This window comes from Meriones unguiculatus, chromosome 7 (genome assembly GCF_030254825.1).
Source record: "Meriones unguiculatus strain TT.TT164.6M chromosome 7, Bangor_MerUng_6.1, whole genome shotgun sequence".
Classification (NCBI taxonomy): Eukaryota; Metazoa; Chordata; class Mammalia; order Rodentia; family Muridae; genus Meriones; species Meriones unguiculatus.
Window position 1 is genome coordinate 105,212,083 of NC_083355.1, and position 27,383 is coordinate 105,239,465.

Sequence of the window (27,383 nt, forward strand, 5' to 3'; positions counted from 1 at the left end):
CCAGCATGAGAGCAAACTTCAAAAAAAAAAAAAAAAAAAAGACTTCAGGATTTAGAAGTCATTATTAAGCACCTTGCTCCACCACTCAAAATGAGGAGTCAGCAGGCCACTCTCTCTTTTTGCCTGAAATGGCCTCGGAAAGAGCTCTCAAAAACCACCTAGCCCTCCCACAGAACTGAGTCCTGCCCAGTTTGCTCCCAGCTTATCAGAGACCGGTAAGGAGATGGCTTGTCCCACTCACCAGATTCAAGGGATCACTGGGGTTTAATTCAGCCCTTCCCTGGCTATTTGGACCCATTTCCTCCCTCTCTTTGTTCACCTGGAAAATTACGTGAGATAGTGACGCTGGGGGGCGGGGGTGGGGTGCAGTTAAAGCAGTTAAAATTCCCTGAGCTTCTAGCACAAATAGAGCCGAGCTGATAAACGGGTTTACCCTAGCTGCTATCAGTGTGCTGATCTCGCAGGCAAACACATTGTGTACTGGGGTCCAAATGTTCCGAGGCCATTGGACCTAGGCTCTGGGGAGACAGGCCCTTTGCAGAAGCCTCCCTCCTCTTTCATGGTCTATTTGTCATAGTGGGCAGGCCAGTTTGAAGGCCACTCTTTTGCAACAGGAGTCTACTTTTTTTTTTTTTTTAAATGATTTCTTTTTATTTTCTGTGCATCGCCGTTTTGCCTTCCTGTGCATCTGTGTGAGGGTGTCAGGTCCCCTGGAAATGGAGTTCCAGACAGTTGTGAGCTGCCATGTGGCTGCTGGAAATTCAACCGGTGTCCTCCGGAAGAGCAGCCAGTGCTCTTAACCACTGAGCCATCTCTCCAGTCCCAAGGAGTCTACTTCAAAATAGCTCTCCAGACTCCAAGGAAGACATCCCTGCTCTGACTTCCGGCTCTGTCCCACTAAACCCATGTTTTATCTATCTATCTATCTATCTATCTATCTATCTATCTATCTATCTACCTACCTATCTATTTATTTATTTGTTTGTTTTGAGATAGGATCTCGTGCAGCCTCGGCCAGTGTATGTCCTCCTCTGTAGTCATGAATGACCTTGAATTCCTGCTTCTGCTTCTCAAGTGCCTGGGTTACCTGATCACCTCCTGATCTTCCTGCCTCCACCTCCCAGGTGCTGGGATTGCAGGCGTGTGTCACCACACTTAGTTGGCTTGGTGCTAGTGACTGAAGACTGGGTGCCCCGCATACTAGGCAAGCGCTCTGCCAGCGGAGCCCTAGCCCCAGCTGCAGACGCTCTTATTTGTACTAGGTTGGTATCACTGTTACTAGAAATCCAAGCATTGAACATAGTCCTGAGATTGGGCCCAAATGACTCAATCCCGGATTAACATTCCATTATCCACTGGGGGGGGGGAAGGGCTTCATATGCATTTACAAGAGCTAGAGCGATAATCACTGTGACACGGAAGGGTGCATGGGGGTGACCAGGTACCATGCAGATCAGCAGGCTCAGTATCACCCTGCTCACTGCTATGGGAGGAATAGCCCCTCTCTGCCTCTGCAGGGGGCAGGAAGGCCAGATGTCACCCGGGAGATAAACATCTGATTGCATAGTCTTAACGAAGAGTGTTAGGGACAGATGCCCCACTCATCTTTTCAAATGCTCCCGGCTCTCCTGAAGCCAGGAAGAAAGTCTTAATTGCTGGTATGTCTCTAATACCTGCTAATCTTTTTTAATAAGGATAAACCCTGGGCTTTGGGCCTTCAGTAAACAGCAACCAACGAGAGACCAAAAGGAGGCTGGAGGAGGAGACCAAAGCCACATGAAGGAGGAGGGGCACAATCAGAGGGTCCCCAGATCTAGAGTTCACCCAGCAGCGAGACTGCAAAAACACAGCACTTTGTTTAACCATGGGGACGCGTTCCCTAGAGGGCATTTCTGCACACGGGTACAGCATCACTACAGGAGCCTGCGTGGTATAGCCTGCCATACACCTAGCCCGGGTCACTGGACAGTTTACCATTCCTCCACCACAGGCCTCCACAGAACACTGCCACGCTGAACACCGTAAGCCACAGTTTCTTAAACCGTAGGTTGTGACCCCACAGGGGGTTGAATGAGTGAGTGGGGGCAGGGCATTGAAAAAGTGTGAAAGGTGAAAGGCAAACGTTTAAAAGGCATAAGGTGCGCCTGGCACCGCCTGAGCCCGCTGTGTCACAGGACTTCACTGCAGCCTTGGTTCTGAATACACAACCTAGGCAGTGTGTGTCTCCCACGCCGTCACACACCGACAATAAACACTGCCTCCGCCAAACGTGAGGACCCCTGTGTGCTGTAGCTGCAGAAACAGAAGGGCTTAACGAGGAAACAGAGACTGAATATTTTCCTACCGTCATTGCCTTACTTGTTAAGCATCAAACCAGCCCACCAATGGATGGGGTTGTGTTAGAACACTTGACCTCTGGGTGGGGTTGTGTTAGAACACTTGACTTTTAAAATTGATGCTTAAGTATCTAACTTGAGTTTCAAAAAGAAAAAAAAAATTAAGTGAGTTTTACCTTGGGCTTAGGACAGAACTTTCAGTAATTCGTGTTTCTTTTTTGGCTAAGGTTCAATTCATTATATAAAAATAAATAAACACGTCCATCTAATCAGTATGTAAACTGCTTTTGCTCTTAATAAATGATAAAATCCCATCACAACCTAGGAATTACTTTAAAATAAATTTTACGATTACGAACAGTAAATATTTGATTTGTGTGCCTATTTAATTTACCTAGAGACCTGGGGTCCTTTTAATATTTCTCAGGCAAACAAACAAACAAACAAACAAACAAACAAATAAAAATAAAGGAGTTACAAGTGGAAAAACTGTAACCTGACCTGAGGGAGGCAGCTGTAATACTACAGTCCTTATGCACGTGAGATGGTTGAACTCAAAGAGTTCGGCGAAGATGGGGGCAACAGGAACTCTCAGCTTTACCGCAACCTCACAGGAGAAGCCAGCCACCACTGGCCAACATGCCGTTATGGAGCACATGAGGACAGCCGAGGAGACTGGTGCGCATCGTTATCTTTTTGTAAGACTATTGATTGCTACCCTCAGGTGCTTGGCTCTCCTCACCGTGCCTTAGGGCAGGAAGGGACTCATACTCAAACACCTCCATGCTGATAGTTTAGAGAGATGTATTTGCGGGGGGAGGGGTGATTCACCGGCTTGCCCAAGGGGGCCAGGAGATAGCATCACGTCCTCCAGAACTGGGGCTACAGATAGTCATGAGCTGCCATGTAGGTGCTGCAATCAAACCTGGGTCCTCTGTAAGAGCAACTAGTGCTCGTAACCTCTGGGCTCTCTCTTCAGGCCCCTGTGTGTGTGTGTGTGTGTGTGTGTGTGTGTGTGTGTGTGTGCGCGTGTGTGTGTGCTAACCTCTATTTTCTGTTAGACCGTCAGCTCAGGCACTCTAGGATTCCCTCTGCTTTCCATACAAGGGCCACCTAGTGTCCAGGACAAGACTAGCTGTCTAGTCATCGAAGTGTTTTTTCTTTGTTTGTTTCTCTTTTTTTGGGGGGGGGGGTGGGGAGGGAGACGGGGGAATCAAACTTGGGGTCTTCCGTGTGCTCTGCTCTACCCCTGAGCTACATATACCCCAGACTCATTAGATTGATTACTTATTTCTCCTTTCACTTAAGAATCCTTGCTGGCTGTAGTGGCACATGTCATTAGTCCCGGTACTCTGGAGGCAGAGGCAGGTGGATTTCCATGAGTTTGAGGCCTGCCTGGTCTATACATCAAGTTCCAGGATTAGTAAGATCCCATCTCAAAAACTGGAAAGGAATCCTACTTCACATTTTCTTCTCTTCTTTCAGAGACTCTGTTGTAAAATGCCTTTTCTGAGGTATTATAAAACCATCATAAACAGGGGCCAGACATGGTGGTGCATGCCTTTAATCCAGCAGTAGGGAAGGAGAGGCACGTGGATCTCTGACCATTTGAGGCCAGAACTTGTTCTACAGAGCAAGTTCCAGGACAGCCAGGACTTTTACACGCAGAAACCCTCTCTCAAAACAAACAACAAAAAACAAAACAAACAAAAAAACCCCAAGCAAACCTGAAATCAATACATTTTACGAAGGACTCATTTTCGTATCAATCCTTGATAAGAGCATTGCATATAAACTTCTAGTGAAAATTAATTTTAACTAAACAGGGCCTTACTACACTGGCTGAAAACCTATCAGCCATGAGAGGGAATGGCCTCCTTTGCAGGCAGGAGTAGTGGAGCCAAAAGCTGGACTTCCCATCCATTCATCTTGATCCACTCCCTCACTAGCCAGGACTACTAAAGGGAAGCAACTCACAGGCTCTAGGCCAGAATCAGGACTTATACCAACAAAAAAGGATGCAGGTCAGCTTAATGTCCACATTCTTGGAAGACAAAGAACATGTTTTTAAAGTAGCCTGCACTGGGCGCACTTATTATGTGTAAATAGATATCCAGTCAATTTTTTTATGACAATATTAAATAAAACAATGGGAAGGAAAAAAAATCCTGGGACAGACATGAAAAAAAAAATCAAACTTCCTTATTACTTAAGAACAGGCTGTCTGGGGGCTGGAGAGATGGGTCAGTGGTTAAGAGCACTATTCTTCCAGAGTACCTGGGTTCAATTCCCAGTACCCACATGGCAGCTCACAACTGTCTGTAACTCCAGTTCCAGGTGATCTGACACCTTCACACCAATGCACATAAAATAAATTTTAAAAACATTTTTTTAAAAAACCTTAAACAAATGAACAGGTTATACGGGCTTTAAAGTCTAAGTACTGTTTGCTAAATGAATAAGTGAAAGAAGTCACATTTAAATTAAATATATATTTGATCTCACAATTTCCAGCTTGGCTCACGCACTCTCAGATTACACCAACTAGAAGACTCTTAAGATCCACCATAAACTACGTATTTAGTATCTTCTGAGCAGCATGCCAAGGACTTAAAAGAGTTATTTAATTCTCTTTCCATCTCCACAAAGTATACAAGTTTCAGAAACTGTGTCCAAGGTGAGTCGCAGGATGTTTTAGTTACTTGTCTGTTGCTGTGACAAAATTCCTGACGAAGGCGACTTGAGGGAGGAAAGGTTTACTCTGGCTCACGGTGTGAGGGCACAGTCCATCAGGGGAAGTCATGCTGTCACAAGGAGCAGGCGGCTACATCATAGCCAAGGTTCATAGGCGTGGCCGGTGGCCAGCTTCTCCCCCAAACCCCTTTAATCAGCCTGGGTCCCCTGCTCTTAAAATAAGTGGGTCGTCCCACAGCAATGAACCTCCTGGAAGACCTGCCCAGAGGCTTGTTTCCATGGTGATTCTAAATGGCCCCCCAAAAGTTGACAGTCGTCTCGATTAGTCATCACAGGGAATAACAGCTAACGGTTATGTCTGCATCCACCGCTTCAGGCGGGTTCTTGGAACCACGCACTAAAACCAACCCTGAGCCTAACTCCTCAGACCTACCTTTGTTAACACCCATCGAGCCCCCATCTCCTACCCGCTTCCGGGAAGCCAGGGTTGTTTTTATTCAGTCTGAATGGCCTCTAAAGCTTGCCAGCCATCATCAGCCCATGGCCCCGGAACAGCCCAGAACCATATTGCATGGTCATTCTCTTCTACCTGTCCTCTCCAAAGCAGGAGCACAACTCCAAAATACACTGAAATATGGCCCCGTCCCCTCGGCTGGATCTGGGGATGACAGAGGGGCAAGTGGGATCAGGCCCCTGCCCGCTCCCCTACATCTTGTTCTGCGACCTCCATGGGCCTCATGTTTCTTGATATAAATATCAAGTATAAATTCTCACTTCCTCCAAATGATGGGGAGACAGTGAAAATACTCTCTCAACAAATTAAATCTCTTCTAGAGTAGAGATGTTAGACTCATTCTTCCAAACAGTACAGGGTGTGGAAACCCTAGTGGGTATTCACCAGGCCCATGCATCCTGTCATTCATAAATATCAAATGTTCCCCAGGGAACACCTGGAGCCGTTACCGATGGCACAGACTGGGCAGGCAGCAGGCACATGCCTGAAGGTGTCAGAATCAGATCTCAGGGGAATTCTGTTGCTTGGCTTTGGTTTCATAACATTTGGGCTTCATTTATGACTGAAGCATGACTTTTTCCTGGTAATAGGTAACAAGTGGCTAAGATTAATTGCCCAGTTTTAAGTACATTTTCCTTGATGCTACACGTTTATAAGTAAGCCACCAGGGCATTAGCCGGGGCAAAGGATTTGTCACTGTTCTAAGAGTTTCAGTGTCTGTATACCTTACCATCCCTAAAATATAGGACTCTGGCCTTCTCTCTTGTCCTTAAAAATGACTCACACAGATAAGACTCTTAACACCCTGGAACCTGGCCAGCCATCTCTGTTTCTTGTGGCGTCGGCCTCCATTTTGAACTTGTGTTTCTTTCTCGCTTTCTAGACTGTCTCATTTTTTCCACTGTATTCATTCAGAGAGAGAGAGAGAGAGAGAGAAAGGAGGGGGGAGACCCATAAATGTCATTTCATATTCTAGGCAATTTGCTATAGGCAACTACACCATTACTTTGTACATATAAATTTACATAAATCATTATTAGAATGTTCTATCTTGGCAACACTATTTGGTTCCCAGAGCACAAATTAAATGCATGCTTAAAGTGGAATATTTTAAAGTTATTTCTATATTGTTTATGAGACAAGATTAGAAATTTCTACCTTTTTTTTTTCTATAACGGGAGCTCTTTCTTTTTGTTTGTACATTTGCGGAACACATGCGTGATTTTCTGGGGGTGGGTTTCTTGAAGCAAGCAATGAAAGCTGAGTGCCACAAGTGGCTCGTTTTTCAGCCATTGGCGCTTCTGAGGTCCTGTGTCTGATTCCCAGCACTGATTAGGAACCAGGGAAATGACCACACAGTCTTGCGTTTCGTTTAACAACATTTTGTTTAATAGCATTCTGTGGACTATCTGGTCTGTGCTGACCGGGGGTAGGCCTTTTTTCAGATACGGTCTCATGTAGGCCAAGCCGGTTTTGAACTTGCCATGTGGCTGAGGGACAGTCCCAGTTTATATAGTGCTTCGGATTAAGCCTAAGACTTCAATACACCAGGCAGGTATAGTGAAGCTCTGTCTCCAGGCCCCGACATTTTATCTTTTTTAACGGATTTCTTTTTAAATTTTGTGTATGTGTACGAACATGCATGAATGTCTGTGTATATGTATGCAGAATCCAGGAAGCCAGAATAGGATGTCGGGCAATGGAACTGGAGTTATAGGCAGTTATGACCTTCCATGTGGGAACTGGGAACAGAATCCCGGTGCTCTTCAAGAGCAGTGAGTGCTCTTTCTGTGGTTGTTGTTTTCCCATACAGGGTCTCACGAGGTAGCTTCAGCCGTCCTGGAACTAGACCAGGCTGGGCTCGAACTCACAGAGCTCTACCTGCCTCTGCTCCGGAGTGCTGGGATCAATAGCATGTGCCACCACACCTGCTGCAATGTGCTCTTACCATGTATTTCTCTAGCACTGACACAGCCAAGCATCTGTTATTGCTATCATTACATGTATGTGTGTATGTGTGTGTGTAAGATGGAGGAGGGGGTGTAGACAGCAACTTTGCAGAGTCAGTTGCTTCTTTGTATCTTTACTTAGGTTTGGGGGATTGAATCTGAACTTGCATCCACTAAGCCATCTCAACGGCCACCCCAGGCTCAGCCAGTCAGGAAGACAGGAGCCCCCATCTCCAACTTCAATCCTACTTTCGCTCCAGTATCATACAATCCTACGAGCTCCAGGGGAAGAAGAAAAAACGAAACAAAACAAAACAAACATGAAACATGAAATCGCTTATTCGTGGTGAGCCTGCAACACTTACTTAATTTAAAACCAAATATTTGTTTGCTGTAAAATAAAATAGCTCACATCTAGTGTCAAAGAAGTGGGGGGGGGGGGCGGCGGGATGGGGCAGGTGCCCAAAATGCAAGGTTTGCTTTAATTTGGTGCCCAACCATTCCAACATTTAAGTTGTTCCAGGGAGCATGGTACCTTATGCGAAACCAGCCTAATAGTGTATGTAGGCTCCTGAAATGAAATGGCTTCAATGATGTATTTACATTGAATTGCAAGGTACAGAGCTCCCTGGAAAATCCAACTGGAAGATGAAGGATAGAGCCTATCTAGAAAAATCCCTCCCACTCCCTCTTTCCTCCTCTAATCTACTCGTTAAACAACCAGATTTTCTTAATGGGGAGTGAGCCACACCTCAAATTTTGCAGATTCATGTGTCGCACCATTGTTTAGGTCAGGAGATAGCCAACTTCTGCAAAAGGTCAGATGGTAAATGTTTTATGGTGTGTGCTCTGCCTGTCCTCCTTCTTCACTGTAGTGCAAACACTGCCTTCATAATGCAGAGATGAATGAACAGAGAGCTTTGGCCCTAACAAAACCCTGCTTAGAGACACGAACCTGTCAGTTACGTTACAGGGTCCCCCGCAACATGAGCTGGCCTCGTAGTGGAGGATGGCCTCAGAAGTCCAACCTCCTCCCTCCACAGCCACGTGCTGGGATTACAGGTATATCCATAGTACTTGGGTTTATTCAGTGTTATGGATGAGGCCTGTGGAGTCTCAAACATTGGGATAAGCGGCTAAGGTGCCTATTTAACATATCAAAGCCGACCCGGCCTCCAGGTTATCCCAGCATCCCTCAATCCCTACCTGTTTCAGGGTATGGCTAGCATACCTTGCTTTCTATGCCTCCCCCATGCCCAACTCTCCCTTACTAGGGAAACCCACTTGGATACTGAGCTGCCATGGACTACATCTAGGTTATATCCATGCATGGTCCTTGGTTGGGAAACAGTCTCAGAAAAGACCCCTGTGCCCAGATAGATTTGGTCCTTGTAGAGCTCCTATCCTCTCCAGGTCTTACTAACTCCCCCTTCTTTCATATGATTCCCTGCACTCTGCCCAAGGTTTACCTACAATAAACTTTCTCCTTCACCATGCCTAGGAGCAGTCATGTCCTTTCCTGTTGGTTCATTTGTTTGTTTGTTTCTTACTTCCAAATCTGGTACCAAAACCCAGAGGTTTGAGCCTTAACAGAAGCCAAGGCTGAGTGCGTGCTAGGCATACACTCTAGGAACTGAGCTGCTCTGCCAGCCCTTCATAGCATGCTTATAAGGTACAAAGTTTAGTCTGCCTTCACTGTCTTCTGAATATCAAAACAAAACAAATCAAAATGAAAATGCCTCTCTTAGCCTGTCAATCTCCACCAACAGTTAGCTTGCTTTGGTTCACAGCTGCTGTATATAGTTTCAGGGTCCTAGTCTCAGCTTAGAAGGGAAGAGTCACTTCCATTGGTTCAGTGCAGTGGAAAGATGACACAACATTTGCTGCTTCTGTCCCTTTTTTGTCCTGCTAGCTGGTGAATATGGCTGTGATGTCAGTAGGCCTGAGGACCTCCATCACCCAGAGCCTGGCTGAGTACTTACACGCCTCAGCAGGTCCAGGGTGACCTGGGTGTTTCTGTAGAGGAGCAGGCACCTTGGCTGGCAGCTCTCCGTGGCACCTTGAAGAATCACTCAGGGCTGTGAACTCACCATAGCTTCACTTTAAAAATAAGCAGCACTAGCTAGGCCCACGCCCATGATCCCAGCACTCAAGGAGGCAGAGACAGGCAGATCTCTGCGAGTTCGAGGCCAGCCTGGTCTACAAAGCAAGTCCAGGACAGCCAAGGCTACACAGAAAAACCCTGCTTCGAAAAATCAAAAACAAACAAACAAACAAGCAAACAAAACCACATTAGCTGGGCATCGGGGGCCATAAGCCTTTAATGCCAGCACTGGGGAAGCAAAGGGAGGCGGCTCTCTGAGTTCAAGGCCAGCCTGGTCTACAGAATGAGTTCCAAGACAGCCCAAGCTGTTAGACAGAAAAACCTTGTCTTGAAAAACAAAAACAAAAGAACCAAAAGCAGCAGCATCTAAGAACTGGGCTTGGGCCACACCTGCTGCACACAACCCACAATTACTTCCGGCGTCTGGCTACCCATTCCCAGCTGTGGTTGTCCCTGAGGTTGCCCCTGAATTCAGATTTTTGGAACTGTCTCGAAAGGCTCCCCACATGGACTTATAAACATGTGCCCTTTGCTTGCGTTGCCTACCCTTCCGTTTTACTTCTTAGCTCAGAAACAGCCCCTTTCAGGTGCTGCCCCTGGACAGTGCCTGTTTCATCCAGGCTGTGGTACGCCAAAGCACTTGAAGAATAGAGGAGTACTTTTGCGAGGGAAGAGTAAATAATAATTGCTGTGTGGTGCAGGCAGTTTGGCTGGCCTTCCCTTGGGGACCTTTAGGGTCCTGACAACATCCTGTGTCAGTACCTGAGTCCTATGACATCATCTGGGCCAGGTACTTAGAGACTGGTCTGCTGCTCCCTCTCTCCCTAGCTCTCTCTCCTCACTTGCTTTTGCTCTCTCTCAATCTCCTGCTCTCTCCCCTCTCTCTGTTGGGTACCTCCTCCCCCACCATCTCTCTCCCTCTCTCTCCTTCCCTCTCTCCATCTGCATCCAATAAACCTCTTTCATATAATATCTGTTGTGTGCATCATTAAAAAAGAAAAAGCAATAATAGAGGCAGATAGAGCACCATGCCAAAGCTGTACAACAGTGGCACCGTCCCCAGGCAAGCCCTTCTGTTCCAGGGAGAGGTTTTGCCCAGGTGGCTGTGGGGTCTTAGGCAGCTCAAGCCTTCAGGAGAGGTCTGACTCTGGTTGGGACAGAGGATTAGGAATGAGACAGTCAGCTGTGCAGTCGCCTGGGCTCACTGAGGGCTCAGTCCCGCCTTCCTGCTGAAGTGCCACTCTCCTAGGTCTGCCTGGCCATGGGATCCTCGAGATGCCATCCGAGGGGCCTCAAGGGTCACAGACTCCTCGGTAATTACTCTAACCTCAAATCTGGAGGTCTGTGGATTCCCTGAAGCAGAGCCCTATAGTAAGCGCCCAGCCCCCACCGCAAACTGAGCCCCACCACCTGCCATCCTCTCCTGACTGAGCCTTGAATCTGGCAATCCTGAGCAATCCCAGAGGATAGAAAACAGCCTCGTGCTTCTTCACCCCATCTGTCCCAAGTGCAGAAAACAGACACTAAATAGTCTCCCCTGAACATAACTGGTACAACACCAGTTATGGCATTCTGGGAAGGGAAGGCAAGGTAGAGGTACCAGTTAGGTACTGCACTGTCTTCACATGAACATTCCCAGCAATGTTTGAGTGGCTTTGCGGGTCGAAGGCACACAGCAGAATTTCAAATAAAGATGCGAATCAAGATTTTTCCAATCATCTTAATGCCGAAATTGGATTGACCACATTGTCAGTCTGATCAGCTGCATGAATTGATCATTAAGAACACCGGGGGAAGGGTAGCAATGGAAGGAGACACAACCAGCTCGGTATTTGCATTTAAATACAGCTTTGGTATTTCCTGGATTCCTCGCAATCTACCGAGGGGTGGTAGCCAGGGGAGGCTGGGGAAGACTGATTACCTGAGTCAGAATGGGTCCAGGAAACGGAGGTCAGCATCGCTCCAGAAAGGACAAAGGTGCCTTCATTATCACTAGACGACACTTCTAGAGGCTGCTGGAGTGGAGCAAAAGGGAAATGGGATTAGTGTAAAGAAGCAGAGAGTCCTCAGAGCCCCACTGAACGTCCTCTCTGGCCTGACCCTGGAAAATGACACACTTCAGTGAAAAGCCAATCGTCATAGTGCCTCTCAGTTCTTGGATAGTTGAGTGAAGGAGTGAGGCCTTCACGATGGAGTGGTTTTGAAACCGCTTCTGGGGCACAAGAGGGCCCAGAAATTTGAAAATACATGCCACAGACATTGTGACATTACTTGATTTGCTGCAAAAGCCATCCACATATTCCTGAGATCATTTTCTTTCACTAGAGCTGCCCCTAAAACACTTGTCTGTCTAAAGGAAAAATGTCAGAGGCCGAATGTTCAAGGTCAGCCTCGGTCCATCGGGTAGACTCAGTGTTCAGGCTGCAAAGTCAATGGCTCTTCCGTTGTCTCTAGTTTCTAGTGCGAGGGACTAGTTCACTTAACCCACAAGCTAGGGGGTCACAGCTGATCACGCTGGGCAACAGAAAAGCTGGCTTGTGAGACAGACTGCATAAAGATTTCTGCCAGAAGATCATTTTTGGCATTGGGGGCCTTAAGAATGACCAATCAATGGATCGTCTAAGAAAATTATTATCATGTGAGGGTTGGAGTGAACGTGGCAGGAAACGGTCCCTACAGCAGCAGCTCTCACACGTCTCTAGGACAGCAACATCTGAGGTCTTTGCTAGAAAGACAAGAATCTTAGCTCCAATCCAGGTTCTAAAGACTTGGACTGGTGGGAGGAGAGGGGTGGGGAGCAACGTTTTCATGAGCCCTGCACATGCCTTTGATCCTAGATTATCCCTTCGTCCATGGATCCAATCAGAAAACAAAATTCTACCCTACTCTACTTCATGTCTGAAGTATAATTACAGAGAGAACCTTGAGGAGGGATTGTCGAGGGAGGAAGAAGAAAGGGGTGGAGTTCCTTCAAAATGCATTACCCACTCAGGAGGGCATAAGCATGAAACACCTGCAGGTGTTTCTGTTGGCTAGAGGGCTCCAGGGGGAAGACATTTCTTTCTGGTTGGGGTTAGGATGAAGTCACAGATTGGTTATTAAGACAATGACAATCATAATAAACTTTAAAGACTAGAATGGGGGTGGGTGGCAGGGGGATGGTTCAGTAGGGTAATGTGCTGCTGTTTAAGTCTGGGGCCCTGAGCTCACCCCATGTAAAAATTGAAATCTATGCAAAAAGCTGGGAGCTGTTCCACAACACTCCTTCCTACACTCCTGAGAGATGGGAGGCACAGATAGCAGGCCTGCCCAAACTCTCAGGCTCGTGAGCCTGGAGCGTCCTACGCAATGGCATAAACAAGAGAGACCCTGCCTCAAAGAGGTGAGAAGCAGGGACCAACTCCTGAAAGTTGTTCTCTGATTTCTAATCCATACGTGCATATGCGCGCGCGCGCACACACACACACACACACACACACACACATCAAATAAATGTTTTTTGAAATATTAGAATCAGGGTGCTGGGTTGGCAACTCAGTTGTCATGATTCTATGAAACACTTTATAAAAACAGAGATGGTGGCCTATACCTGTAATCCCAGTACTCAGAAAGCAGACAGACAGACACACACACACACAAAATCAGAATTTTAAGATCATTCTTGGCTACATTTCAAGTTGGGGGCTAGCCTGGAATATGTGAGGCTGTCTCGAATAAATAATTTAAATTAAATTAAACAAACAAACAAACAAACAAACAAAAACATCCAAAACCACTAGATTAGGAGAGTCAAAAACAGGCAATGCCCTAACTTGATTCTTACTTAAGATACAGAATAACCAGTTCTGGCTGATAAATGAGAAACTTGGTGATTTGAGTGAATCAAGGTCAATTCCAAATACAGGGAGGTGAGATCAAGGGGACAGTGACTTCTAATCCCTGTGTAGAGGCTGCTCAGCCTATACCTTGACTTACAATGAGAAATTCGAGTCCTGTGAATGAGACACTTAAAGATTTCTGTACCTGGTTTGCTTTTTAGATTTTACATTTTATATTCACTACTCTGCATTTTCCACAAGGGAAACGCTCAGCGGCTTCAAGGCTTCACAGCTCATTGTCCACCCAGGGGGAAGAACACAAAAGAAAATGTTACAGCAGACACAAGAATCTGGAGGTCATGGAGGCCCGGGGCCTTTCTGCAAAGGGGCAGGTCACCATCACACCTCAAAGCCCTGACACCCTCTTGGTTTTAACATTACAAAGTATCTCAGGTTGACCAAAAAAAGCTAAACTTATATTCAGTACCTCTAGCTGGAGAAGTGGCACTTTCTGTGCTCAGTTATCACTCTTGCTTCCAGAGCATGGACATAAGTAGACTGCGTCATGGTTATCAATGACGATGTGGACCTGATGCCACACCAAGGCTTCAACTGACATTTTAGAAACCAGAAACAACAGTATCTTTCCTGCCTCTAAACTAGGGGGAAGGGGAGAACTCGCTCCCAAGAAGTTGTCCTTTGACTGTACAAGTCCTTTGACACTCACGCACAACAAACAAATCTTTTTCAAAAAGGAAGAAAAGAGAGACATTGACCTGCCTTTGTTGAAACTGAGATAAGAAAACAGAAAGGAAGCTGCTGTGGAAATCACAGCACACAACCTCACACAGACATGAGGGACTCTACTATTTATTGAAACCTTGGGTATTAATTAACGACGTGGTATTACATAAGCCTTTGGAAATACAAAACTCAAATCTGCCGTATGCCCTCAAGACTCTCCCTTTTAAATGTCTGCAGATATAGCAGTTCTGAGGAACAAACTTGGCATCAACGAAGCCGGTCTCCCTAGAAATCTTTCAAGGTAAATTCTTTGCTCAGAATTCTTTTTTTTTTTCATCAAATGTTATCCCTCTCTGACCACAGCCAAGTACCCAGCTATCTTTCAGCGGCTCTTGAGAGCACAGCTCAGCCTTCAGCAACAGCGACATATACGATGGTGATAATTTATCGCCTCTGCAGTAGTTTAGTCCCAGATGGACCATTTACTAATTTATTTCCATATGTAACTGACAGAGAGATTAATCAGGCTTCCAACTCAGAAACCTGAATTGTGCTCTATTCCCTGAACAGCCTAACTCTGGGCAAGAGGAAGCCTACATCGACATAGGAAGCTTTCCTTAAAAGCTGCAGATACATGCCTACACACACACACACACACACACACACACACACACACACACGTCCTTTCTGACATAGCTGATTCTTCTGTTCACCTGGATGCCTGACTCTTGGAGTGTTGGAATCGTAGTACAGCAGCAATGTCTAATGTAACTATGGGCAGACATGAGATCAGGAACAAACCAAATGCCACAATCAGCCCCAGCGGCAGCCTTGTGTCCCTCCCTGTTTGCAAGGTCGGGTCTCAGATTTCTGAAACTGAATACCTTTTTTTTTTTTTCCTTTTTGCCACGGCACTGTGCCCAGCCGGCTGGTACAGCGGTGCCCAGGCACTGGAAAGTATGAGCTTTCTTTTTTCCACTCTTTTTAAGGGTCTGAACTTGACTAAACTCTGCAGCTGCTGTGTCCTCGTGGAAGGGACTGCTAGCAGACTGTTAGCCGCCCCCTTGGCTTACTTTTCGGTTTACTTTTGTTTTTAATTTTTACCCAATGATACCTGCCTTCAGTGATGAGCTGGCTAACGATATCACTGGATGATAGTGCTTGCAGAGGGAGCCAATCCTGATGCAGGAACTGACTGGCGCTGCCTGATGAGAGCCAAAGCCACACCCTCAAAGGCTCTACAGACAGGACCAAGGACACTTTCTCAGCGGGGCTCTGATGAACGAACCCTGCCACTTGGGGAAAATCCCGTGTAACACCTTAGTTGAAAATTCTTCCCTCTGAGTTTGGCGCGGTGACACCCATCTCTAACCCCAGCTCCTGGAGGCAGAAAGGTCATGAGTTCAAGGTCAATCTGGGCCACATAGTGAGTGAGTCACTATCACAGCAACAAAACAAAACAAAAAATGTTCTCTGCTCTCATACGAGGACGTCTGCCCTTGGAAGGCCTTTTATCTCTATAGTCTTAGGATTTTATGAAAAGAAGAAAAACAACCAGCCACTTGTTACTATGTTTAGCTGGTGCCAAGCAGTAGGGAGTTTGTAATTATCTGATCTTGAACAAATGGGTCCAGACGCTTGGTGGCGTGACTGACACGGCCTCAGTGTTGTTCAGTTATGTTCTCTTTGATCAAAGAACACAAGCATTGGTTGGGGGCCTCGTGAAGCACAGCTTTGAGTTGTAAGAGCTCGGTTAAATACAACAGCTTGAAATACTCATCTAGGCACTATAAAATCTGCCACGGGAGGTCAGCCAGGGCCTCTAACAGGCTTTATCTAGCTGGGGGAGGGGCGTGGCGGCACACGCCAGCACTCAGGAAGCAGAAGCAGGCAGATCTCTGTGAGTCGGAGCCCAGCCCAGCCTACAAAGCAAGTTCCAGGACAGCTAGGGCTACACAGAGAAACCCTGTTTCGAAGTGAATCCCCTCCGTCCCCCCAAAAAAAGAAGAGAAACGGCTATAACTGAGGAACTAATGCTGTTGGGGTTGAATGTACAATGTCTCCCAAAAGTGCATGTGTTTGAACGTTTGGCCGCCAGCTGGTGGCGCTCTTCCGGGAGGTGAGAGAACCCTTAGGCGGCGGGGCATAACTGGAAGAAGAAGTCACTGGGAAGGGAGGGGGAGCTATTTCTGCTTCTAGCCAATCCTCTGCTCCGTCCTTCGGGAAGATGTGAGGAGTCCCGCAACTGTGGGGCCGCCCGCCTCCAGAGACTTCCCGGCATGATCAGCTGTACCTCTTCAAACCATGAGCCAACAGAAATCTCTCTTCCCTTAATTTCCTTTTTGGATGGCTACCTGGTACCCAGGAAGAGAAAGGCGATGCATCCCAAAAGCTTGCTGTGTAACTCAGGATGACCTTGAACTTCTGACTTTCCTGCCTCCTGAGGAGCAGTGAGCTGATGGCAGGATTCCAGGCGTGTACCGCTTAAGCCTGGCTTGTGTCTCTTTCCTCTTAAAAAAGAGATAGAACAAAGTGACAAGGATCTTATTTTATTTTTCTATACCACAAAAATATTTCCAGATGATTTTTTAAAAACGTAAAGATGCTGAATGCTAGATGGGTTTGCTCTATCCTCTCCCAGACAAAAGCGTAGCTGCTCGTCCTAAGTGTTTCTCTGTGACTGTTCATTCGCAACCTCAGAGTCCTGGTGAATGAGCCCTAGGTTTCCAGGAGGCCTCACACCCAATGGCAGAACCTCACGTGAACTATCAGACCAATGGCATTCAGTCCCTCTGGCGGCGGTCGGTCTCCCGCACCTATCACAAGGAGATGGTTCAGGACCTCTGCCTGTATGGCTCCAAAGCCAAGCTGTGGTCTAAAGCCTCCACTGCAGCCAGAATGGGAGTGGGCGGAAGGCTCCTACAAGAACCGGCCTGCCTTTGGTGGGCGCCACGGTGGGAAAGTTTCCCACGAAAGACACAGACTTCCCTGTCCAGCGGGGGTTGCTGAGACTGTGCAGGTGCACGCATTGATTCAGGACTGCAAGGAGGCAAGATCTAGCCATGCACTGGATGTCGCTCGTGCCAGGCTTCAGATCCCCAGCTTATAATTCAAAACCTGTCCCAGCTCTCCACATGCCCAGGTGTTCAGAAGCTCGGAGCCCCCAGAGGTGGTCTCTTAACGTCTATTCAAATAATTACTATGAGGGATAATATGCAGCAGGAGCTGTAGATCATTTCCTGTGCTCATTAAAAAAAAAAAAAAAAGTCTTATATGGACCCAAAGCATCAATATATCACATTTTGTAAAAGTCCACCTGAGGTCAGAAAACTAACCTTCAAACACTACCTCACATGACCGTTCTGTTTTGCTTTCTCTCCACCGAGGCGAGATTAATAAAACTAGAGGATAAGGCAAATGCAAGTTTAAGCAGAATAACAAGCACAGAGGAAAATATTTTGACACCAAAAACTCAGTATAAATTAGCTCTCACATACTTGAAAGCTCCTGTAACCATAACGTGCACGTTGAAATCCATTAACCTAACACCTAGGCTGCTATTCAAAAGTAGGTTTCCGGCAAGGTAAATAAATGGCCATTCCAACACTCCTCCTAAATTACTGTACAATTTGGTGGCAACGTCGCGAGCTCTCGAAGTCTATCGTCTGTGCTTGGCTGCTCCCGAGCCACCAGTGAAGTCATCCCGGCTGCAGTGTGGCGGTACAATATAAACAGAGACCAGCAAGGGGGACTAGGAAGTAGCAGGGAACGTCAAAGACGAACCAGGGTCATCCAGGAAGGAGCAGGGCTATTTTATATAAGCGCTCTGAAGACAATGGAGCCCCAACCCTCCTCGAACTGTACCCCTAATTAGCCTCCCTGCTCCCCACCTGCTCATCTTTATATAAAAGCCATTGCCACAGCCAGACACACTCAAAGACCTCAGTTGCTGTAAACTCAGCAGCTGCTAAAAATTCTGTTGTACATCAAATCTGCTTAAAGACTCAGCTATTTTCAAACAAGCCTTTCATTCTTGTCCTATCACTGTCCTCCCTCCAAAATATCAGCTTCCCTGTCTACATCCTTCTAGGTCACCCGCCCAAGCCGTTTTCTTACCTTTGTGACTCACGTTTGTTTCCTTTGATGTTATTTACCCGAGCAAGCGCAATTGTTTGACTGGAATCTTGCAACTTTCAACTTTGCTGTCACGCAAAAGGGAAAAAAAAAAAAAAAAAAAAAAAGCCGTAACCCCTGGCACACTGCTCGTCTGAGCTCTACACGTCTGAATCCACCCCTGGATTTTAAATTCTTTTACACTTACTTAATATAGTGCGTGCCGCCTGTCCGCTGATGCGATATCAGAAACCTGCAAGCTACTATTTCTGCAACTGTGTCACTGTAGATAGTCTGAAACATGTACGTAGCTGTTGCCATGGAAACAAACACAGCTAGGATAGAGTGCCACGCTGTGTTAATTCCTTCACCCATGAACCCCGGGGGAATGCTAACATTCATCTTCTTTCTCCTGTCGTCTCACACTGCTTTAATATATTTTTTTTAGTATTATCAAATGATGTACTAAGCACATATGGCACACCTGGAAAGACGGAGGGCTGAAATGAGCCGTGGTGCCAGCCCAGCCTGCCGGGGGTCTGCGGAAGGTGGTGCCTTTCTGCGGTACATCTTTTCACTAGCTCCTCCTGGGAGGAAAGGAGAACTTTCTCTTTCTTTTATAAGGACATGGGGCAAGCCTCCTGTTTTACTAAAAATGGTGACCGAGGGAGTGCACTAGAATAAAGGTATTACCAGATTCGTCCACCTGATCATCTCTGTGACAGGTAGGGGCTGACCTCGCAAACTCTCTTTCCATTTTTTTACCCCCACCAGCACCAGGGACTGACCGCAGAGGGTTTTGAGTACACCAAGCAAGCATCCGAGCACTGAGCTTCACCCCAGCCCTGAGACCATGAGAACTTTCTGAAGTAGATCTAAACCAAGAGTTATGTTCCTTCTTGACTTAGTCTGCATGCGCACGCTCTAAGTGCCATCATCCTGATCAGGGACAAGCGGAAACTCTTGACAATGACGTTGTTAGTCTCCAGAAGGCCTTTGTCCTACAACACGGGCGAGAAGGTACAGGCTGAGTGACAAAGTGAGGAGCTAGAACCTGGTCACCCAAAACCACAGACTGGAGTGCTCCTGCAATCTGAGCATTCTCTCGTTTGCTTCAGGTTCAAATCCCTGCCCTTATCAATGCTCAGACCCGAGGAGAAATAGCCAGGCACTTTCCCTTACCTAGAAGCCAAAATGGGCATTGAGCTGCCTTCCTATTATTCAAATGGGCCAGTTGCTTTAAATATTGGGGTTATTCTCATCACGGTAGACAAAAATAAGCTGTTGAAAATCTTAATTACATCCTATCCCTTGGGCTAGTTAATAATATTCAATCTAGATGAAAATGGCCACATTTTAGATTTGCATGCTGATGCGCCTCACTTGAATACCATTTCCTCACTAAACAATCAATTGGAGGCTTTAAGAGCGCAGCTCTGTGACCCTGAACTGGCATGTTTGAAAGAAACCACTACTTTATCGGCAGGGATTATGGTAAAATGATCCTATAAAAGATGAGCAAATTTTCCCATTACTTTCCTAAATTGAATCATTCTTGGCTGTTTACTATGATAATAATGATCATCTCATCCCTAAGATAAAAAGCAAAAGAGAAAATAGATACATACACCTTACCAGCTAAGGGAATATGTCACTTTTAAAAAGCAATCTTAAAAATGATGTTGGGAGGAAGGGTCTGGGGAGATGATTCCGTGGGTAAAAACACTTTCTGCACACGTCTGGCAACCTGAATTGGATCCCCAGAACTCACAGAGAAATCCAGCTGGGGACGTGCACATCTGTGAGCCTGGCACTCCTTCAGTGAGATGGGAGACAGATAGGAAAACCACCCAGAAGCTCACAGCCCAGCTGTCCCGGAAGCACAGCAAGAGAGATCCTGCCTCAAAACAAGGCAGAAGTCACGAATCGACTATGGAGAATTGTCCTCTGACCTCGTGCAGGGCTGTCCTCATCCCTCTAATAACACCAAGCACCTTCATCTAGGATATCCTATGGGATCATGACCAGAGTCCCACAAACTACTTATGTCTTCTCTGACCGAATCTAATGGTCTTTTCATGACCATGCAGTCCCCAAGTGCAGCAAACAGGCAGCTGGTTGTGATGGACTTAAGAGGACTTAAGAAAGAGGATCCAGACAGTCCCGATGAGATCTGATAGGCTAGGGTCAAATAGAAGGGGAGGAGGACCTCCCCTATCAGTGGACTAGGGAAAGGACAAAGGGGGGAAAGAGGAAGGGAGGGTGAGACAGGGAGGGGATGAGGGAAGGGGCTATAGCCAGGATACAAAGTGAATAAATTATAAAATTGCAGTTATGAAGTAGCAATAAAAATAAATTCATGGTTGGGGATCATCACAATGTAAAAAGTGTGTTAAAGGGTCACCGTATTAGAAAGATTGAGAACCACTGGTCTACAATCTAAGCCTAGAATATTCCTTTTGGGGGCTCCCAACCAGAAAATTATTTTTATTGCTATTTCATAACTGTAATTTTACAATTGCTATGAGTTGTAATGTCAATATATGCAGGATAGCTGACACAGCCCTGTGAGAAGGTCATTTGACCCCCCACCCCCACCCCCGGAGTCACGACCCACAGGTTGAGAACTGCTGTTGTCAACTGTCAGACACTTTTTTGTTTTTGTTTTTTGGGGACAGGATTTCTCTGTGTAGCTGTGGCTATCCTGGACTCAATCTGTAGACCAGGCTGGCCTCAAACTCACAGAGATCTGCCTGCCCCTGGCTCCCAAGTGCTGGGATTGAAAACCATGCTGCTATGAATACGGGTATGTAACTATTTTACCGATACCCTGCTTTTAGTTCTTTGAGATATTTACCAGAGGGGAAGCTGGTGCAGTAAATCTATTTCTGATTTTTTTGAACAACCACTATCATGTTTCCCATTTTATATCCCCACTAACACTGTGTAAGGCCTCCAATTCGTCTACACCCTCACCACTATTTGATCATATCTGTTCTCTGGAATTGTTTTTGTTATCATTAAGGGTAGTTATCCTAATGGGGTGAGGTAGTATTCATAGTTTTCATTTGCATTTCCCTATTTGTGCCTTTTTGTGTGTTTATTAGCGACTCTCATATTTTTGAAGAAATGTCTACTCATGCACTAGGGCCATATATTTATATGTACGTATTTCTGTGCGTGTGTGCACATATCATGGCTCACGTGTGCAGCTCAGAGCACAACTTGTGGGAGTTGGGGGCCTTGGGGAAAGAACCCTGAGAATCTGGAGAGTCGGGCTCAGTTCATCAGGCTTGCTGACAGATGCCTCTCCCCACTGAACAGCCTCACCAACCACGAATCCCGTATTTGAATCAGACTGTTTATTGTGGTATAAGTTTGGGGAGCTCTCTCTATGTTCTGGGTACATCCCCTCTTCAGATGCTCTGTAGATATGTCCTCATCCTGTGGGTGACATCTAATTTGGTTGCGTCTTTTCCGTACTCATGGCCATCAGATCACAAAAAGCCCGTTTCCTCATCACTTGGGGTGTTCCCTTTCTCTTCCTACATCACCGTAGGCCTCAACTATCAACTGGCTTTGGTGATACCAGCTTTGAGTGGCAAGCGTTCTTTGGTTCAGTCAGCCCATGAAGCAGTGGGCTCAAGGCCACGGGCAATATTCTGGAAGGAAACGCAGAATGCTGGTGGGGGAACCTGGTGTCTTCACAGAGACACTCCAATCCAGGTCAGTCACGCGATCCTCCATGACAGTCTAACACGGACTGCAAAAAAAGAAGCCAGGAATCAGGCTCCTGAGCTAGCCTGTTACAAACACTTTTCAGGACTTGGCTGGGCCACAAACCTCTCCACAGTGATAGAGACAGAGAGGTGTACCCAGAATCTATAAAACAGCAAGGGTTGTGGATGAGTCACCCTGTGGGAGAAGACCCCACAAGGTGACTCTCAATTCTCTTTTTCATACTGTCCTTTCTCCAGGCCTGTTCTCAGTCCGTGCTGGCCACCAGGGTCTCAGCAGCCCTTGTCGCTATGCAGAGTGGCCTGGCTTCCATGGTTCCCTCCTGCTCTGATTCACATGTCATATGCCAGGGGCTGAGAAACCAAATAATGGAGTTGATTAGAATTTTGTCTGGGAAAAAAAAAATGAACCTGGGCCTGGGAAGTATCTCTGAGCACACGAGTGGAGGCTTCTGGCCGCTACTAACTCTAGGTCATTAGCCTAAGGCCTAAAGCCTAAAGCCAGCCTCTTAACGTGAGATTGTTCACACTTTTAAACCTTTTGGATGGTCTCTACCTGACAATGTTTCTGATTTTTTTTTTCCTTCCTTCCTTCACCTCTTCGGCATTTGTTTGTGGCCATGCTAGGTTGTTTTTAAATTTCAGTTTGTGGTTAATTTTAATTCTTAATCTAAATTCAGTTTTTCCCGTTTGACACCAACAATGAAAGTAAAACCACTCAGATTGAAAGTGGAATTCTGGCAAATTGGCTCATAGGCAAACCCATGTGAGAGCTGCTTTTGAGGGATCTATTACCTCTAATGTTTTGTTTCTGAGGTTGTGAAAACTGTCACAGAAAGTAAAATTTAGTCACCCTAAAACACACAGACTCTGCTGTCGTTTATGTCTCTTCTCTTTGCTCTTGTGTGGTGGTTGCACAGGAATTTCACAGCTGAGGCTCTGGCTGCCACATGGAAGGTCACGTGGGAGGTCACATGGCTCCCTTTGGCCATTTCTTTTCACCATGAAGGCAACTTATGGTAGTGCCAGGCAATGAGTCACTGGCGAGCTCACAATGCAAACCAACTGTGCTAGTTAAAATATTTGAGGAGCTCTCTCTCTCTCTCTCTTTCTCTCTCTCTCTCTCTCTCTCTCTCTCTCTCTGGATCTCAGCTGGGGTCCTGGAGCTCGTCTTCCTGATGGAGAAGGAGGCTTCCATTTCTCTCAGCAGCAACTAGAGCGCTTTAGGGTGAGGCCCAAGTGCACCAAGCCAGGCTGTGGAAGCTCGGCATTCCAAAGCCTCTGGCAATACCAAAGTGTTGCAGCTCTTGGTTAAGCTGCTGTGCTAAGCATGGCAGAGGGGCAGGCAGAAGCCCATACCTGGCCGGCTTGCAGCAGAAGTCCAGGCCCAGCAGGCCAGAGGGCAGGTTCAGTGAGATGCGGCTCACAGGAAAGAATGAGGAATCCCAGAGGGTCTTGAAGTGAGAAATCATAGTTCTATTTGTATGAAATCAAGGGCAATATAAACCCTGGGTAGAGGGAGGGATTTTGAGGGTGAATGTGTTTGATTCGCTGGGGTCAGGGGGTCAAGGATACTTAATGGTCCTATCACAAGAAGGGAAATTTTTACTAGAGGCCAAATAGCACAAGCTAAAACCAAAATGTTTGCTTCGTTACCCCTGACACACGAGCCCCAAATGATGGCCAGTCTCAGGGACGGAGGACACTAAGGAGTTTCTGCTTTGCTGTGGTACTTAGTCCCCTACTGTCTCTCATACTTGAATGGTCACAGGTAGCTTGTGTAGAGCAAACTGGTTTCTAGAGTTCCCTCCTGCTCTGATTCAGGGGCCAGTCTCTGGTCTCCTCAAAAAACAAGGTGGAAAGAGGATGCAAACAACTCGTTCCTTCATTTTCAAGGCACAATCCAGAAGCTGCACTCATGTCTCCCATGTCCATTCGCCCGACAGGAAGTTACTTTGCTGACTCCGGTGGTTGGCTGCTTCAAGCGCACAGGTTCTGCTAATAAAAAGGAAAGGCAGGGGCCACAAAGTGGCCAACTAGCTCAGTAAGTATGTGTTTCAGAGATAAAGTGAGGGTGGGGTGGGGCTTGGTGGATGGGATGCTTGCCTAGCACGCAAAATGCTCTGGGCTCCATCCTCAGAGTTGCATAGACTAGGCATGGCGGTGCATACCTGTAATCCCAGCATTGGAGAGACAGAGACAGGAGGATCAGAAGTTCAAGCTCAAGTGTCACTTCACAGTGAGTTCAAGGCCACCCTGGTCTATATGAGACTGTGTCTCAAGACAGACAGACAAACAAGATAAAGTTCCCAGAGACAGTAAGCACCAAATTCAGGAGCGTGGTCCCATGGAGCACAGGAGTAATAAGAATGGGGTGAAGACTGCATGGATTCTTGAATCTACCTTTCCATGCTACGTATGTATGTATGTATGTATGTATGTATGTATGTATGTATTTTGTATGTATGTATGTATTTAGGTTTCACTGTGTAGCCCTAGCTGTTCTGGAACTCATTCTGTAGACCAGGCTGGCCTTGAGCTCACAGAGATGAGCCCTCCCCTGCCCCCTAAATGCTGGGATTAAAGGCATGCACCACTACGGCTCAATCCGTGTTTTGTGTTTAAAAAACATCTGAGGCAGAGGCTGGAAAGATGGCTCGGAGGTTAAGAGCACCTCTGAGCACTTTGCTGCTCTTGCAAAGGACCCCAGGCCTGTTTCCTAGCATCCATGAGGCAGCCTACAATTGCCTGGAACTCCAGTTCCAAGAGATCCGATACCCTCTTCCAGCCTCTTCAGGCACTAGGTATGTGCACGAGTCAACAGCCATTCGTGCAGGTACAACACTCATACACATAAAGTAAAAATAAATCTTAAAAAATACTTGAGGTGAACACAGCAACGTGCTGAAGTCTGACCAGGTTGGGTGGCAGTCACGTGGGCACTCTGCCTTCTCTGTTAGAAAGACCACATTGTCAAACGTAGCAAAGTTTAGCATTGTCTCAGCTGTCCTACTGCACCTCGGAGCACCATCAAAACGCAGTTCACCGACTGGAAACGCACATCCTGCTAAGAACTCTCTGAAATGAGTGCCTCTGACTCCTTGCCGATCTCTGTCTTCCGCTGTACACAAGATTGCTACATTTTTACAATAGGCAATGGCTTAGATCTGAAGACAGTGTATCAATAATATGAAAAGATGTGACCTTTTGCCTCAGGAGGCTGGTGCCTCACCAGAGAGCATCCCAAGGTCTAGGAGGCCCTCTGAGCTGCCAGTGACCCATGAAACCCTCACCTGGTCCGGCTTACAGTCAAGGTTACATCTGCTGTTTCCATACCTCTGCCTGAGGTCATTCTAAATACATGTTCAGGCTCAATTCCTTTGAACCTTAGGAAAACTCATCCAATAAAAGCCTCCTTTTATTTCTCCTAAAATGCTCAGAAATCTACCCAGCATGATAGTTGGTCTTTATTGTCAGTTTGACTGGATTTAGAATCACCATGGAAACACACATCTGGATATATACAGCCATGAGGGTATTTCTAGAAAGGTTTAACTGAAAAGGGATGACCCTCCCTGAATGAGGGTAGCACCACTCCGTGGGCTAGGGTCCCAGACGGACTAAAACTGCGCTCCCAGACTGTCTGCAAAGGAGATGGCACGCTGACCAGCAGCACTCGTGCGTCTCTCCCTCCCTCTCCCTCTCTCTCTCTCTCTCTCTCTCTCTCTCTCTCTCTCTCTCTCTCTGTTTGCCAGGACTGTGGCTCCTACGTGGCCAGCCGCCTCACATTCCTGCTGCCACAGTCAGACCTGAGCCCGCCCGCCATGTCTTCCCCAGTGTAACGGACCACAGGCCACAGCAAAACTCTCTTTCCTTGCTACTTCCGTGAGGTATTTTGTCACGGAACAAGAAAAGCAATACAGAGCACCCACGAAATGAAGCTCAGCCTCTAGCGGCAGGAAGATGGAGTTGCAGGCACCCTTGGGAGGCAGAGGCAGGTGGAGCTCCGTGAGGTTGAAGCCAGTTTGGAAACAGAGTAAGTTACATACAGAAACCCTGTCTCAAAACATGCCGAGAGAGAGAGAGAGAGAGAGAGAGAGAGAGAGAGAGAGAGAGAGAGAGAGAGGTCACCAGGACAGCCAGCGTCCTCTTTCCTTTCATGGCTGACATGTGCCACTCTGCGTCTGCCTCATCGAAAATCAGCTAAGAACCCCACTGGAACGAACATTGTTTCCTCAATATCATCAAAACGCAAATGAACCACGATGATTAAAAAGGAAGAGAAAGAAATCCATACAGCTGGTTTCTCTCTGAACACAGAACACCATTTCTTTACAAAACACACACACACACACACACACACACGCACGCACGCACGCACCCACGCACACACACACATTTATGAACGTTTTCTTCATCTCTCACATTCAGTCGGTATACGGTTGGCATTTTCAAAACGCGAACCTGATGTGGCTCTGGAATTCATTGAAGCACATTGGAAGACATCTGACGGAGGGGGGGTGGTTCTAGCCATATGCTGCTGGTGCACGGATTTGAATATTTGAAAGGTAATCTAGAAAAAGAGAAGGCTTCCAGCCCTCCTTATCAACAACAGTCATTCATAGCAACCACACGTTTTAGAGACGGAGCCATTCCCCCATGTGTGGGACAATTGCAGGGGGACGTCAGGGGCTGGCCTCCCATGGCAGCCTGGCTAGTTCAAATGCAATTCTCCCTAGGCCGCTGGAGAGATAACTCGGCAGTTCTCTTCGCCACTGGTGAGGGGGGGAGAACGGCTCTGGCCACTCTGGGTGGATCCATGTGGGAGAGATTTGTCTTAAAAATCCTCGAGTTTGGTGAACATAGCTGAAAAGCTGCAGGGCCACTCAATGGCTGCCTCCAAAAAAGACCAGCAACGCTGTGAAATCAATCATGTCTCCTATCACGCCCATCGGATTCGCTGCTTGCTTCTTTCTGTTTATCTGAACAGCCACAAAGGAAATGAGAAGAGCCAAGCCCTGGGCAGGGACTCTCCCCCTGGCTCTGACACTTGTTTGCACCCTGAGAGGGATGGGTGGAAGCCCTGTGACAGAGCTAGGAAGGTTCCCCGACAGAGCTCATCAGCCTTGCTCATCTGTCCCTGGGCCAGGCCTCTAACTGGGTCATTCCGTCAGAGAACACACAAAAGAGTGTGGTCGTGTGCATGGCTAATCCGTTTATGTGCATGCGGAGGACACTGACTCACTGGTAAGAAAAAAAACCTCCATGGTATTACGCTGGCTCACTCACCAAGCCACATGTCAGAGACCCAAAACCACCGTAAGTACAGGCTGGTGACGTCACACCACAAACCAGTCCAAAGAGTGAGCAACTT

At 46.9% G+C, this 27,383-nt stretch overlaps 1 protein-coding gene across 4 annotated transcripts in view; it reads right to left on the bottom strand.

Moving 5' to 3' along the window:
- Positions 1-27,383, bottom strand: part of Foxn3 (forkhead box N3) — a 369,982-nt gene that overhangs the window by 257,162 nt on the left and 85,437 nt on the right. For 2 of the 4 annotated variants that reach the window (XM_060388030.1, XM_060388023.1), the window contains exon 2: positions 11,519-11,612. The gene's annotated coding sequence lies outside the window, so the exon portion shown is untranslated. Of the gene's footprint in view, positions 1-11,518; positions 11,613-18,275; positions 18,298-27,383 lie in introns of those variants that run through there. The other 2 variants (XM_060388026.1, XM_060388027.1) reach the window with 2 other exon arrangements.